The sequence below is a fragment of the Peromyscus leucopus genome, unplaced genomic scaffold (assembly GCF_004664715.2).
Source record: "Peromyscus leucopus breed LL Stock unplaced genomic scaffold, UCI_PerLeu_2.1 scaffold_298, whole genome shotgun sequence".
NCBI lineage: Eukaryota > Metazoa > Chordata > Mammalia > Rodentia > Cricetidae > Peromyscus > Peromyscus leucopus.
In genome coordinates, this window is record NW_023505176.1 from 188,290 (window position 1) to 204,349 (window position 16,060).

At 41.8% G+C, this 16,060-nt stretch overlaps 1 pseudogene; it reads right to left on the reverse strand.

Annotated features, from left to right (window-relative positions):
• Positions 1 to 1,249: 1,249 nt before the first annotated feature.
• LOC114695752 overlaps positions 1,250 to 16,060 on the reverse strand; it is a 70,010-nt pseudogene continuing 55,199 nt past the window's right edge.

Below are 16,060 nucleotides of genomic sequence, written 5' to 3' on the forward strand. Positions count from 1 at the left end.
GAATGTCTGCATTATCTACATTTAAAGTCACTGCCTATAATTTATAAATCCACACTTTAAAAGGAGGATACTTTAATGAATAACGGAATCCTCTTTCATTAATTTCTATTGCCTGTATCTTTCATGTTCATATGAACATATATACACACTTACTACATACAACTATAAATCCTTGTAGGAAGGGTAATAATAAGCATAGGCTAATAGTTACCGAGAACTAAGGTACCTTGCAAAATGCCTCAATTCCAACATAGTTTGCCCCCTTGTCATAAACTCAAGAATCCTACTACAATAGGCTCTTAAGATCATACAGTCTTTAGTTACTGATTTAGGTTATTTCTGCAATTATGAGAACACACATACCCCAGCTTATACCAAATCATTGGCTAAAAACAATGCTGAATTAAACTGCCTTTATAAAAAGTAGCTCACTACAATAGTGAAAGCTGCTAGGAGCCCATTTCAGTAAATTAGGTAATACATTGATTCAAATTTAGTTCCAAAACTCTACAGAGAACTGTGTGGATAAAAACTTCATCATACATGATCGCACAGCTTTGTGTTCTTGCTTCTCCATCCAAGTCAAATTTTATACTTGATGCTTATGAGTCCTATATTATCTTGGCATAAAATGTTTACAATTCACACAATCTCTCATTTTAGAAGTTATCAATAATGACTTCGACAATTATTGTAAAATATACCACTTCCTTCAAAGAAAATGAAGATATTCCAGAACATGTTAGCCATTCCTCATCAGAGACATACTGCCATCATCTGAAAATTACTGTCCCTTAATATTTTGTTTTCTTTAAAGAAAATACAACTTTCATATCTGAAAAGTGTGATGGGGATTGTTCCCCTTCCAATTTCCCAAAGACAACACAGTATTCCAGAATCCACCCAAAAAAAGCTGATTTTTCTTTAAAAGGATGGTGTTTTCTAGACAAAATATTATATGTTTCATTAAGAATCTGGTTATGTGGACATTCTACCTGTGAATATTCTAGATCTGGAGCCAAAGAATGGGTCCTACCCACGCTGCTTTGCTCTGTCTACTGAACAAAGTCATACAACACCATACATTATAAAGGATATTACAATAATTTATGAATGTACTTTGTCAATAGAATCAGAAGGACAGAACATCTAATTCTTAAGAAACCCAAGCAAATTAAAAATATAATACAATAAAAGAAAAAATTTTAAAGAAAAAATTTAGAAGGGACAGAGGCAGAATTAACTAAGATTTAAAATGTACTAATTTCTTCATTTAAATTTTCTTCTCATTCAATACTATAGTTTCAGGTCTCTTAAAACAAGGGCTGAGTTAAAATGCAGTAATTGTTAAACTATCTTCTAGAAAATCCAATGTCCTGGCACCTTAGATTCTCTGTGCAGTTCACGTCCGTCTTTTGTGCAGGAGTTAGCAGTGCATGGCACAAGGGTCACTTTTGGCTTTTCCTGCAGAGTTGATGACGCTCATCAAACACCGTCCAAACTCCTCAAGTATCATCCGCTCTGCCGCTGCCTTTGACTTCCCCTTCTTGTCTGCCTGCTCTGCCTGGGCAAGAAGGCAATTACACGTGGCTTCAGCTACTTCCTTAGTTACAAATGTAAATGGCAATCTGAAATGATTTTCGAGAGAGAAACACAGATGATCACGGGGTTGATAAGGGATTCCACTGGTACCTTCATGCTGCACCAGCATAAGGGACATCAGGGTTGTGAGTTAAAACACCTCAAGGGCTCTAAGACACAGTTTTGCTCTCAGTGAGCGTATCTAAAAAGATTTACCAGGAAATACATTTAACATAAAAAACAAGATCTACTTCCCAGACAATGTGTCTGGCTAAAGAGAAGATGGATCCTAACCTATCCTGGGCATTTTACCCTCAGTCTCCCAGCGTGCGAATACCCCACCAGTGCTGTCCTGGTCTGGTGTCCTCCTTCTGACACACAGAGGGATTCCATGAACCTGCGAAAAAAATTACTGAAAACAAGGTTCTACACTCCCTTATATTGTTAGAAAGAACAAACAAAAGCCGGATGCCTGGCACACACCTTTAATCCCAACACTCAGAAGACAGAGGCAGGAAGATCTCTTCAAGTTTGAGGCCAGCCTGGTCTACAGAGTGAGTTCCAGGACAGCCAGGGCTACTACACAGAGAAACCCTGTCTCGAAAAAAACAAAAGGAAAAAAAGAAAGAAAGAATTTCAGGTATGGCATCAACAAAATCAAGTAAGTATCCTGGCATAATTTTTCAGTTCTGCCTTTTTCTTAGTATGTTTTTGTGAAATTGTGCATGCACGTGTACATACATGCACATGTGGAGGTCAGGAGACAACGTGGGTAGCATTCCTTGGGCAGTCTGCCTTGTCTTTCAAGGACTCAACTGGCCTGAAACTCACCAAGTCGGTTAAGCTTGTTGGTCAGTGAGCCCAGAGATTCCCCTGTCTACCGACCAGAGCTAGGATTAGTTATGTACATCACCACATCAGCTTTTTTATTGTTTATTTGGTTTTTCAAGACAGGGTTTCTCTGTGTAGCCCTGCCTGACCTGGAACTCACTCTGTAGACCAGGCTGGCCTCGAACTCAGAGAGATCACCTGCCTCTGCCTCTGGAGTGCTGGGATTAAAGGTGTGCGCCACCACTGCCTGACAAAATGCCCAGCTTTTTAAATGTAGGTTCTGGGGATCAAATTCAGGTCCATCTTATTTGAGCTATCTCCTAGGCCTTATACAATTTTTCAAAAACATAGCTTTAATTATAGTGTGTAGTGTTTGTGTGCATGTGTGTGTATGTGTTTGTGTGCGCTTGCATTTCTGTGGGTTGAACCAGGACTTCCTCACACACACAAATGCTCTATCATTGAGCTATAACACCAGCCCTATAGCATATAGTTTTGTGTTTATACTTCCATCATGAACATTTGGGGGGGGGGCTGAACTGTTTACTGTAGTGATATCTTTAATATCCAGAGGTTAGATTTAGTAATCTTAAAAGTATCATTAAAATATTTTTTAAAAATTAGGTATCTGCCCCTTTTTACATACTTCAGTCAAGAAAGTTTTGTAAATGATACTTCCGTCCTAAGAGGCTGGGGTGATGGCCAGTCTGATAACCAAAGTTTTATCCCTGGGCATAAAAGGCAAAAGGAAGAAACCACTCCAGAATCCTCTGATCTCCTCTCTCTCTCTCTCTCCTCTCTCTCTCTCTCTCTCTCTCTCTCTCTCTCTCCACACACACACACACACACACACACACACACACACTTACAGGTAAGTTGGGTGTGGTAGCACAGTGTGTAACCCTGGCACTCAGGAGGCTGAGATGGAAGGATTACAAATTTCAAGTCTCGTATGGGTTACATAGTAAGATCCTGTCTCTAAAAATTAAAACAAAAGGAAAAAAACCTAATAATAAAACAATTTTATACCAAAAAAGCACCTCACTGTTACAAATATTGAACCTTTCTTTAACATAAGTATTTAATAGGTCAGTTCTCAACCTTCCCAGTGCTATGACCCCTTAGTACAGTCCCTCATGGTGTGGTGACCCCCAACCATAAAATTATTTTTGTTGCTACTTGATAACTGCAATTTTGCCACTGTTATGAATTGTAATGTAAATATCTGATATGCAGGATGGTCTTAGGTGACCCTGTGAAAAGGTTCTCAAAGAGGTCACTACCTACATGTTGAAAACCTCTGTAATAGATCATTTACAAGATTCATTCTCTTAATAATTTCTCAAATAAATCTCTAATACACTGACTAGTAAAAATCCAAGTCCAAATGACTGTGTTAACAGCAGAAAAATCACTGGCAACAGAAATGCTTCCTACAGTTACCAGAAAGCTGAAACCAGAGACATAGAGTGCTTTTTCCACCAACTAAGAAGTAACTAAGATAGAAAACACAGGTCTACCTATTTTTGTTTTTTCTTCTTTCTCTCTTTCTTTCTTTCTTTCTTTCTTCTTTTTTTTTTTAAGATTTTATTTATTTATCATGTATACAGTGAGTGTTCAGCCTGCAGGCCAGAAAAGGGCACCAGATCCCATTACAGATGGTTGTGAGCCACCATGTGGTTGCTGGGAATTGAACTCAGGACCCCTGGAACAACAGCCAGTGCTCTTAACCTCTGAGCCATCTCTCCAGCCCTTATTCTTATTTTTTTAATACAGGGTTTCTCTGTGTAGCTTTGGAGCCTGTCCTGAAACTCACTCCGTAGACCAGGCTGGCCTCAAACTCACAGAGATCCACCTGCCTCTGCCCGAGTGCTGGATTAAAGGTGTGTGCCACCATGCTCGGCTGTTCTGAGATGAGGTCTTGCTCTGTTGCACAGGCTGGCCTGGAACTCCACTGCTTCCTACCTCAGCTCCTGAGCAGCTGTGCCTACTGTCTGACTTAATCATTGTCTCTACTCCAGAGTTCAGAGTCCAGTGAAACAGAAAATAATGAGACTACACTGTTCCAGTGGCAGGGTGGGAAAGTCTAAGAACACAGACTCGTCCGAGAACTAAGGAAGTGAGGAGGAACAAGGAAGTACAAACACTGGGTTCCTTCCAAGTTCCTCAGATCGCATACTTACCTCAAGTCAGCAGAGATCCAGTTAAGAGCCATAGCAAACTACAACACTTCTGTGCACTGTACAACAGCACAGACTCTGACCGTTGCTTGCTCTTCACCTCACTTAAAAGGTAAGAAAGGCGGAGGGAAATGGAAAATTCAGGTTGACAACAGCACAGAGTCCGAATTTAACCTTGTCTCCCTAAAAAAAACCTTACTAAAAATGACCGTCTGAGAACCAGATAAAAAGGCTTTGAGAAGTATTGACTCACTTTCCACTGTTTCAGAGCTGGGGTCGGCCTCGTCAGCAAGTCTGAGATCTGAGAGGATAGCTTGGTCTTGGCTGCCGTCTGCTGCTGGACCCTCACTTCAGCAGCATCTGCTAAGTGCATCAAGGTCTTCCGTTCTGGGCTTTCTTCAAAGTTCTTACAGCCAATGCATTTGCAGATTGAGGAACACATTATTTTAGCCTGAAAGATTTACAAAATGGAAGTTTCCAAATCAAAAGCAGAAAATTGCTGTAAGTAGGTTGTTCCGCAACAGGAAAGTACTGGCATTATCTTGTCAGCTGAGGTAAGCTTCGATGGAAGTATGCTCTGCTAACAAAGGCTGTGTCGGTGGATGAATCAAGGATTAGCTGAGAACACTGCTTCACTCCAGGCCTTCCAGCTCTCATCCACTCTGACTACAGATGGACTAAACATTTTCTCCAGAATGAATATAAGTAACACATGAAACATTTTAAAAAGGTCACTAAGAATCCAACCTCAATCATCACCATTAACACACCAGTGACCTCACACTTAGGCAGATAAACTCACAATTTCACATTAAAGGGATTTCATGCCTGGGCTTGGTCAGATGAGGCACAAAAGACTCTCATGAATTTGAGGCCAGCCTAGGCTACAAGTATGAGAGCTTATCTCAAAAGGACAAAAGGAGAAAAGGGGGATTTCATGCGTTGGCTTTTCCTCCTTCGTTCAGTCTCCCCTTGGACAATCCAAAACCATAAACCAGTATGTTCCCCTCTGTAAAAATATAAAGTATATTTACATAAAGACTGAAGCTAGGTAATGGCCTACATCTATAAACTTAGCACTTGGAAAACAGAAGCAGGATGATAGTAGTTCAAGGCCAGCTTGAGCTATGTAGTGGTTGAAGGCCAGCCTAGGCTACATGAAACCACTTAAAACACACACACACACACACACACACACACACACATAAATAAATAAGCCCGAAACCCCAAACCTTTGGTGCAAAGAGCAGCTGACAAATACAGAACTCTCTTTCCGCTTGTCTTACAAAGTCACCGCCGCTCTCTGCTGCACCCTCCTTTCCTTAACTTCACAACTCTGTCTCTCTCCAAGCCACCCACAGGGCTGGCCCTGGCGTGATGTGCCATGGTTTTTGGGTCATTCATCCCCTAGTGGGTGTTTGTTTAAGTTCTTGGGGAACAAAGCAATTCATAAAAAGGGTTGGCATTTATTTATTTGTTTGTTTGTTTTGGAGGGAGGAATATCCAAATACAACTTCTATTTCTCTGAACTAGATTTTTTAGAATAGACTCTAGGTCAAAGCATATGTGTACTGTAAGTGAAGTGGTGAGGTTGATTCTCACACCTCACCACCAATGTGTACATTAAGGCTTTCCAGTATTTCCACCAATACAGGCACTATAACTCTTTGTACTATTATCCAAAATAATTTTTTTGATTATTTTTGATACAGGGTCTCTCTACATAGCTCTAGGTGTTCTGGAACTCACTCTGTAGATCAGGCTGTTCTTGAACTCACAAAGATCCACCTGCCTCTGCCTCCTGAGTACTGGGATTAAGGTGTGCGCCACCATTCTGGGCTTCCAATGTGATGAGGAAGGTGTAAACAGCAAAGCACAGCCGGGCAGTGGTGGCACATGCCTTTAATCCCAGCACTCAGGAGGCAGAGGCAGGTGGATCTCTGTGAGTTGGAGCCCAGCCTGGTCTACAGAGCAAGTTACAGGACAACTAGGGTTGTTACACAGAGAAATTCTGTCTCAAATAGTGTGTATGAGTGTTTTGCCAGAATGGATGGATGTATATGTGTACCTGTGTGCATTCCTGATAGAAGAGGCCAGAAGAGGGCACTAGACTGCCTAGAACTGGAGTTCCCTATCTTTTGCTGACTTAGGGCTTTTGTTTCTTTGTTGATTTTGGCTGGCCTGGAAGTATAAAAGCAGGCTGGTGCTGAGTTTCTAGAAAGGCCATCTGCCTCTGCCCCCCAGTTGCTGTGATTAAAGATGTGTGCCACCACACATCCGCCCAGCCTCCCTTTTTTATTTTTTGGAGACAGGGTCAGAGCTCAGGAAAGAAATTATAACAATATGCTGTTGTGGGATATTCAATCACACTGTAAACCCCAAGTTGCATTTGCATTAATTAAATAAAATCAACCTTGGGTGAGAAGGCTCACTAGTTGCTGGCTCAGAAACTTGTTGACAGAAAGTAATCTTAGAGAGCCACAGGGAGTTTGGAAGATGGACAGAGACACACAGAAGTGGTAGGGAGGGATGGAGCATGGCAGTCTTTTTTGGTTTGGCAGAGCACTAGGATGCTTTCTTTCCGAGACACTGTTGAAGAGGGAAGGTCAGCTGGTTGCTCCTTACGCTCTCTGAGCTAGCAGGTTTTCACCCCACCCTCTGACTCTCCAGTCTTACTGGTAGTTAGTGAAAAACTACAGATGGTGGCAGCGGCAGAGGTGGATCCTGCAGGATGTAAAGTCCTGGGCAGCTGCTTGAGAAGTGGCCAGTAACTGCAGAGGCACAAGCACTGGCTGAAACAGCAGTAGGTTCAGATGCAGCCGATGTGCCAATGGGAAAACAATATGTTATCTATTTAGCTTTGTTAATTCTGCCTCCCCAGAAGTCGAAGCAGAGCTGGGTAACACAAGAAAGAGCAGAAGTATTTAAACAGCATGCAGAGTCACACATAATCAAATAATCCTTGAGGACAGGTGAGATAAACTTGAATGTGTTGTCCAGAGGTAAACCAACAGGACCAAAAACCAATTCAACTGCATGTCAAGGTATCAACAAACTCAAACTGCTGAAAACATCACCAATCCAACTGGCCAATTAACCACTGCTACTCATTACTTGATATATTCCTATTTTTTCATTTTCCTGTTCTTTTTGTAAATGAGTTTTAGAATGACAAATCAGTTGTTAAGCAGAGTGTCTGTCGGGATATAGTTGCTAACACTTTCTAAACCCCACTGTTTTTTCTGCTTCTACTAATCTATAGCCTGTTACCAGCTCAACTGAATGATTATGTTCACATACTGTGAGGTTCACGAGCGAGCTTGTCCTGACTGCTCTGTGCCATAGACACAAACGACTGTGCCCCTTGGACTTCGCTTTAGAGCAAAGCCTGTCTTCTCTTCTTTCTGTAGATTTGCTCTAATGGCTTTCAAATCCAAAATGGTCCACTTGTTTTCATACATATTCACTCCAAGTTTTCTATGCATGGTTTATATACACAAGCCAAATGTTTTATGAATTAGTCCAATGAAAAAGCAAAAGTATTCTAGCATTGGCTGGAAAACTGGCTTGCTGGATTTCAGGAAGTCACAGAAATTAAAAAGGTCCTATGCTTTCCACTTCAATTGACTGTGGGATGAACACACTAGTTCCTACCTTGAAGAAACTGACCTTTTGATTACATTATTCATTTTCGATAAATACATACAAGCTGGACTTGTACATTCTGGGCAAGTGCTCTACCAACCAGCACTTGACTTTTTAAATAGTAAATTCACAAAGAACACAGCACACAAAACCTTAACAGGGTTAGTTTTATATGGGAGAAAGTAATGGGAATGCAGGATATATTTTCGAAGGAAGGGTGTACCCATGAGTTGTGTGATTTTGCCAAATGAAAGGCTAGGCTTTCTGTCAAGATTGGGGGTGAGGAGAGTTCCCCTTTGAAAATGACATTGAAAGACTGAAAATATAGAAGAGCTAACTATAAGGAAGGACTCAACCAAAGGGTTAATATCAGGTACAGGCAGACTGTTACACTTAAGCTTTGAAAATAAATAAGTTTAAGACCCCTGTCTGGCCAGGCGGTGGTGGCGCACACCTTTAATCCCAGCACTTAGGAGGCAGAGACAGGCGGATCTCTGTGAGTTTGAGGCCAGCCTGGGCTACAGAGTGAGTTCCAGGCAAGGAGCAAAGCTACACAGAGAAACCCTGTCTTGAAAAAAACAAAATAAAACAAACAAAAACAAAAAGACTCTGTCTGAAGCAAGAAGCAGATGATTTTACACATGATCTGTAAAGACAGAGCAGCAAATACATTCTCCAGAGAGAGAAAACAGCAGGCCCAGAAACAAACCCAGCTGGACAAGCATCATGGAAGTAGTGAGCAGGGATCCAGTGAGCTCAGGGTAAACGGTAAACTCAACTACAACAAGTCATGTGCTCCCTCCTGCAGAGCAGTCCTCCTCAAGGGCCTAGTTAGTTAGTCAGGACAACCTTTGATGTCAGGGTTACCCAGAATGCAGACGACTTGGTGTCCATACATAGCTAAGAAGTCCATGGAGGGAGCTGGGTAGTACTGTACGTGGTCCAGAAGTTCTGCTGCAGGCACTCTGTGGCGATGCTACCATTTTAAGTGAGAAATTAGTATACTGGTATTCTGATTCACACACTCGAGTAATGACCATTAATTAAGTCAGACTTGTAGCTCAGATAATGAAAGCGACCCCCATCTGGAATGATGAGTCTAAGGAACGGCTCTTCTCAAGCCCTGCCTGGAAGGTGCCAGTCTTTCCTCCAAGGGCCCTGCACTAACTGCATGTTTACAATTCTAACAGCACACTGGTTTGCCAGTCGTGAAGTAACATTTCCGAAAGGCGGCTGGATGACCTCCACCAGCAGCGTCTTACCTCGTAGCACTCACAGTAGTTTTTCAGACATCCTGACCGTTTGCAATTACACCCTTTGCTGTGCCGCCGGTCAGACTCTCCCTCCTTTCCCTTCCCTATCTTCGGCTTGAAGGCTTCCGGATTTCTATCAAGGCATGCCTTTGGAACAAACAACACCAACGGAGGTTAAACCATAGATTCAATTTAAATATTTCAAAAGTAAAGAAGTGGTATTTACCTTTGTAAAACAACCGAGTTCTTTAAAAAGAGGTAAAAGGAGATTTTTGTAAGTTAAATGAAAAGAATCACCTTTATTGCCTTTTGTCTTTCATTTTCATGTTCCAAATTGTTGTAACAATTGGTACAATTGCAGTTGTTGCAAAACTCACCATTTGCAAAGCAATCACAGTATCTGAAGATAAAAATCAGTACAAGATTAAAAAGTCATTTTAAATAAAATAGCAAATAATTATACATACACATACCTTCTACCTCTGTGATAAATGTCTTACATTTTAGGAATGGACTCAGAGCTCCTTAGACACAGGATTAACAACCGCATATACAGATTGTCAATCACATATGAGAGCTCAAAATCTGAGCCACCAACTCCTGGAATTTCATCCCAAAAACCTAGTCCAACTAACAGATGCCAACACAAGAGCTATGTGATTTGATGTGCCCTAAAGTGAGTTATTTCAAAGTCCTGAGCAAAAGGAGACTGGCTTCATTCTTACTACAGACTCGCAGGCACTGGAGTAGTGCTGCTTGGGATCCCAAATCTCCAATAGAACCAGTACATTTTACTGAACTTGCTCATGTCAGATCTTTTAGTTTAATCCTAATGAGAAAATTAATTATCTAATTAACTTGTTTGTTTTTTATTTATTTTATGTGTTTGAGTGTTTTGCCTGCATGTATGTGTGTGCCTGGTGCCCATGGAGGTCAGAAGAGGGTGTCAGATACCCTGTGATTGAAGTTACAGGTGATTGTGAGCACCTATTTGGGTGCTGGGGCTTGTGCAAGAGCAACTAGTGCTCTTAACTACTGAGCCAACTCTCAGGCCCTCACTCAGTGACTTTAAAACTACAGTACTTCCTAGCTGGGGGACCACATAAGGTTATAAACAAGACCAAACTTGTTAATAATGAGACATAACCTAGGTCTTATTTTGCTGGGTCCCTAGGCCCTACTCGTTTGTGTATGGAAAACTCTAACATTATTTTCTTCTGTTTTTGTTTGTTGTTTTTACAAACAGAGTCTTACACTATGGTCTAGGCTGTCCCACACTCACTACCACAGATAGGCCAGGATGATCCTGAACTCCTGTCCATCCTCCTGCCACAGTTTCCTCGGTGCCAGGATTATAGGCATAGGCCACCATGCCCGGATTATCTTCTTCTAAATCAATGGAAGGATAGTTTTTATGCTACAGCATGTGTTCAACCATTCACATTTAAGTTTATTTAGATCTCTCCATCTATCTATCTGTCATCTAACTACTTACAGGGTTCCATGTAGTTCAGGCTAGTCTCCAGCTCACTATGTAGCTGAGGATCCTTCTGATTCCATTGTCAAGTGCTAGGATTATGTGGCTTGTACTACCATGCCAAACTAACTTCATTTAATTTTAAGAACATTTCTAGGTGTATCAAGCAAGCAAAGAATAATAAATTACTCACAATTTCAAACAAGTGACTTTGTACAATTACAGGGTTTTCTGGGCCGACTGGCAGACTCTGATGGGATTATGCTATCCAGAGACACAAAAAAAAATTTCAATTAATTAAATTACTTAAAACTAGAAACAACTTCAATCTATAAATTCCTCCTAAAGTAAAACAAATAGATGCATCCATTTCTAGCAAAATTTTTACTAGATTGTTCCATTTACAATTTTAAAAAATGATCAACACTGCTTGTCAAGAATACGTGACACACATTCTTTCCTCTAAAGGAACAGAGGTTGAAAACAGCCCCAAAGCTCCTCGGGTTTACTTATGAAAGGAAAGCAGGAAGGAGAAGCTGGTGTGTGGAAGGACAGGGCAGCAGGGATGGACTGACCCCTCTAACTAACTCCACACTGCTCACAAGCTGCTAGAGCAAAGCAGCAACCAACAGCGAAACAATGACAAAAAGCCAAAGCTTAACCCAGTGAAAAACAACAGGTAACATCACTTTACAATGTTCAGAGTGAGTGGGAAAACATGGTAAAACTGGCAAAGCCATAGGGCGTCCTCACTGATGCTCTCCACACTTGTTCACTTGAAGTATTTCAAAACAGAGTCCTTTAGACAAATACACAGCTTTAAAGGGAAAATCAAATGCAACATATTTGGAATAAATCTATTAATGCTGTGCTTAAACTGACTTAGTAACTGAATTTACATATTTAAAAAGTACTCACCCCATTGAATGGAAGCCTTGCCTGTGTCTGGATACCAGATGTTCCAGTAAAATTAGAGTTGCTTGCTATAGATACATATGAAGACTGCTGCAACTATTGGCAAAGAATAAATTCATATAATATTTGCAAAAATGGATAGCACTCTCAGACATAACAATGAGTAAGAAGTATGTCTACTCAAAAAAGGAAAACAATGGGGGATTTCATATAAGCCTCATGGTGTGTTTCCAAAGACCTCAACTAATACTAGTGAAAATGCATGAATGTTTTACAGCATTGAATGTTACAGATATTAAAAAAAATACTTCACAAAAGACTCTGTCAGGATTATAGGAAATTCTAGGTGAACATCCTACAGGTACTGAAATAACATGTCCTAACTTCTAAGATAGGCACTGTATTATTCATCACATCACAAACAATGAAAAGGGGCCGTCCATGCACAACTTCTATTCTGCAAGGCTGTGTAAGCATACGAAATGTCATGGAAAAAATACTGAACTTTTGAAAACCATAGCCACACAAAATAGTAAATAGCAAAAGAACACATGTGGGTTTTCATTGTCTTGTGATCAGAACTCATCAATTCAACAGTTTGGAACACAGTGCTCATTGGGCTTGATCCAGACACAGCAGAGGAAAGCTCCATCTGCATCTGCTTCCTGTCCCAGCAGCACCAACCCAACTTGACAAGAGGCAATACATGGCTTCCATTCCAAAAGAGGGGCAGAGAGCAGGAACAAATCACTAAAATATGACATCTTGGGGCAGAGATGGCTCAGTGGCCAAAGTGCTGCCATACAAGAGAGAGGACCAAGACTTGGTGGCGCACGCCTTTAATCCCAGCACTTGGGAGGCAGAACCAAGCAGATCTCTGTGAGTTCGAGACCAGCCTGGTCTACAGAGCAAATTCCAGGACAGCCAGGGATACACAGAGAAATGCTGTGGTAGTTTGAATGCAATTGGCCCCCATAAGCTCATAGGGAGGCATTATTAGGAGGTGTGGCCTTATTGGAGGAAGTATGTCACTGTGGGGGTGGGCTTTGAGGTCTCCTTTGCTCAAGCTCCACCAGTTCACTTCCTGTTGCCTCTGGATCAAGATGTAGGACTCTCAGTTCCTTCTGTAGCACCATGTCTGTCTGCATGCTGCCAAGTCCACCAAGATGATAATGGACTGAACTCTGAACTGTAAGCCACTCAATAAATGTTTTCCTTTATAACAGTTGCTGTGGTCATGGTGTCTCTTCATAGCAAGAGAACCCTAACTAAGACAAACCCTGTCTCAACAACAACAAAAACCCAAACAAACAAGAAAAGAGGATCAGAGTCTGGATCCCCAGCACTCATGTAAATGCCAGCAGTTGTGGTAACCCAACTATGGTGATATTTTATTTGTGCTGAAATGTGATTTTATTTGTATGTTAATAAATAAAGTTGCCTGGGGTCAGAGCTAATAGCAAGCCATAGCAGAAGTCTGGCAGTGGTAGCACACCCTTAATCCCAGTCACATGACAGGCAGATTCATGTGTTCAAGGACACAGCCAGCATGGAGACACATGCCTTTAATCTCAATACCAACCATAGAGATCTGGAGGTCTGTATAGACAGGCAGTGATGAGGAGGTCATGTGGTTAGGTTTACAACCAATGAGAAGGCAGAACAGAAAGTCAATAAAAAGACAGACACACAGGAAGTAGGTCTCTTTCTCAGGGGAAGGACAGCAGTGGCAGCAAGGGGTAAGAAAATGGTCTTGGTCTTAGCCTTGGCTGCTGCTCTGACTTCTTAGGCTTTTAACTCTGCATTTGGCTCTGTGTTTCTTATTTAATAAACTGTTCAAAATTACATCTACACCCAACCAAAATTACTGTGCTTGGAAGGTGGAGGCAGGACCCAGCTGGCCAGCTAGATTAGGCGATCTGCCACATTCTGAGTTTAAGTCAGAGACCATGCCTCAATATAAAAAGTGGAGAGGGATGGAGGAAAACACAGGCTTCTGGCCTGAACACGTGAGCACACACATGTGATACACCTGCAGACATGTGCCCCTCATGCATGCACGCACACACACCAACACATTCTCTCTCTCTCTCTCTCTCTCTCTCTCTGTAAGATATGAAACCTTTGCTGAAAAAGTGGCTCATGCCTATCCCCCATCCCAGCACACTGAAGGTGGAGGCATGGTGAATTCCAGGCCAGCCTAGGCTAGAGTGTCTCAAAAGAAGTCCCCAAGAAATGTGAATTTCAGCTTATTTTCAAGGGTATGTGCAGATGAACATTAGTGTGGGCACAGGTTTTCCTAAATCACTAGGATTCTGATTTTTAATGTTAACTCTTTTTCTTTTTTTTTAAGTTTTTCAAGATAGGTTTCTCTGTGTAGCTCTGGCAATACTGGAACTTGCTCTCTAGCCCAGGCTAGCCTGAACTCACAGAGATCCTCCTGCCTCTGCCCCCGTGTGCTGGGACTCAAAGCATGCACCACCACACTCTTAATGTCTACTAGCTCTCTACTCTATAGTCTTGCCCTCTCAAGCTGTTCAAATTGCCAACTTGTAATGATTTATTTGGTTTCATGTGCATTGGTGTTTTGCCTGCCTGTGTGTGAGGTGTCAGACCCCCTGGACCTGGAGCTACAGACAGCTGTGAACTGCCATGTGGTTGCTGGGAATTGAACCCTGGTCCTCTGGAAGAGCAGCCAGTGCTCTTAACCACTGAGCATCTCTCAGCCCAAAATTGCCCAATCTATTTGTGCTATATATTTCTAAATTCTAAACAAAGAACTAAACTCAAATGTTGAGTTAATATTTCCACTTTTAGGAAGAGCTATTTCAGCACAGAGCTGATGTTTATAGTAGCCTTATAACACAGCAGAGCTAGCCATTCTAACGCCAACTAGCCGGTCTGAAGCATTCGCCCTCCATTCCCACGTACCTGGGTAACATACTGAGCCGGAAGCACGCATAGCCCACATTCCCTGTTCCGGAGCCGGTGCCAGCACAGTGCCTGGTGGCAGGTTAGTGAGGTTGGGCTGGATCTGAGGCAGTGGAGTGGCCGGCATGATAAGCCGTTGCTGTGGCTGGTTAGTAGTTACAATCTGTGAAGTTGAATTGATTGGTTTTGGAACAACCTAAACAATTAAAAAAATTTTTAAACAATTAAAAAAAAGTTTTTAAAGGTAAATTTGTGATTATATAATAAAAAATCATTAATTAAGCTGCTCAATTTAGTATAAATCTCCTACATATAACTCTTTTTTCCCCTCTGTGTAGCCTGCTGGCCTAGACCTCCTTTTGTAGACCAGGCTGGCCTTGAACAGCCAGAGACCCTCCTGCCTCTGACTCCTGGGAACTAGGATTAAAAGCATGTGCCCCCATGTCCAGCCTTATAACTAAATCTCATCTTTGAACTTAAAACTCCAGCTGCCCTTTGGGAACAACTGAGAACGGTGCAATCCTCACCTGTTTAACGGCCGGAGTCGGGACGAACGGAACTGACATCCGTACGGGGGTTGTGTTAACAACCTGGTTTTGCTTTTTAAAAGGGAGGAAAAAAGAACAATTTATTTACAAAGAACAGTACTCAAGACACTTAAGAATAATTCTCCTTCAAGACATGCTTAAGAAACAGCTTAAAGCATTCCACTCGATTCTCATTTTGCGCAATCTTTAATCAAGCTAGTTACCTTCCTTGGGAGGCAGAGGCAGTGGATCTCTGTGAACTGGAGGCTAGCCTGGTCTACACAATGAGTTCCAGGCCAGCCAGGGCTACATAGAGAGACCCAGTCTCAAACAAAAAGCAAACAGACAAAAAAGGGAGTTCCCTTTCCAAGGTGCTTTCTTAAGGTGAGTAATTCACCAGCGGAGGGACTACCCGCTGAAACTCCTTCTGCCTGTGCTCACCACACAAGCAAATATCTGCCATTTATAAATTCAGCTAAGTACACCGTTCCATGCTACTATTCCTAACTTCTGTGTTTTAATTCAAGCTGGAGAAAAGATCATGTTTGTACAACTCAGTATTTAAAATCGACAACAGGGCAAAAAGAGTTCTTGAGCTGCAAGATGGCTCAGCAGGTATAGCGGACCCCATGACCCATATGATGTCCCCGGGACCCATATGATGGAGGGGAAGAACCAGCTCCTACAACTCCGACACATCCATGTGTGCCCATGCCATGC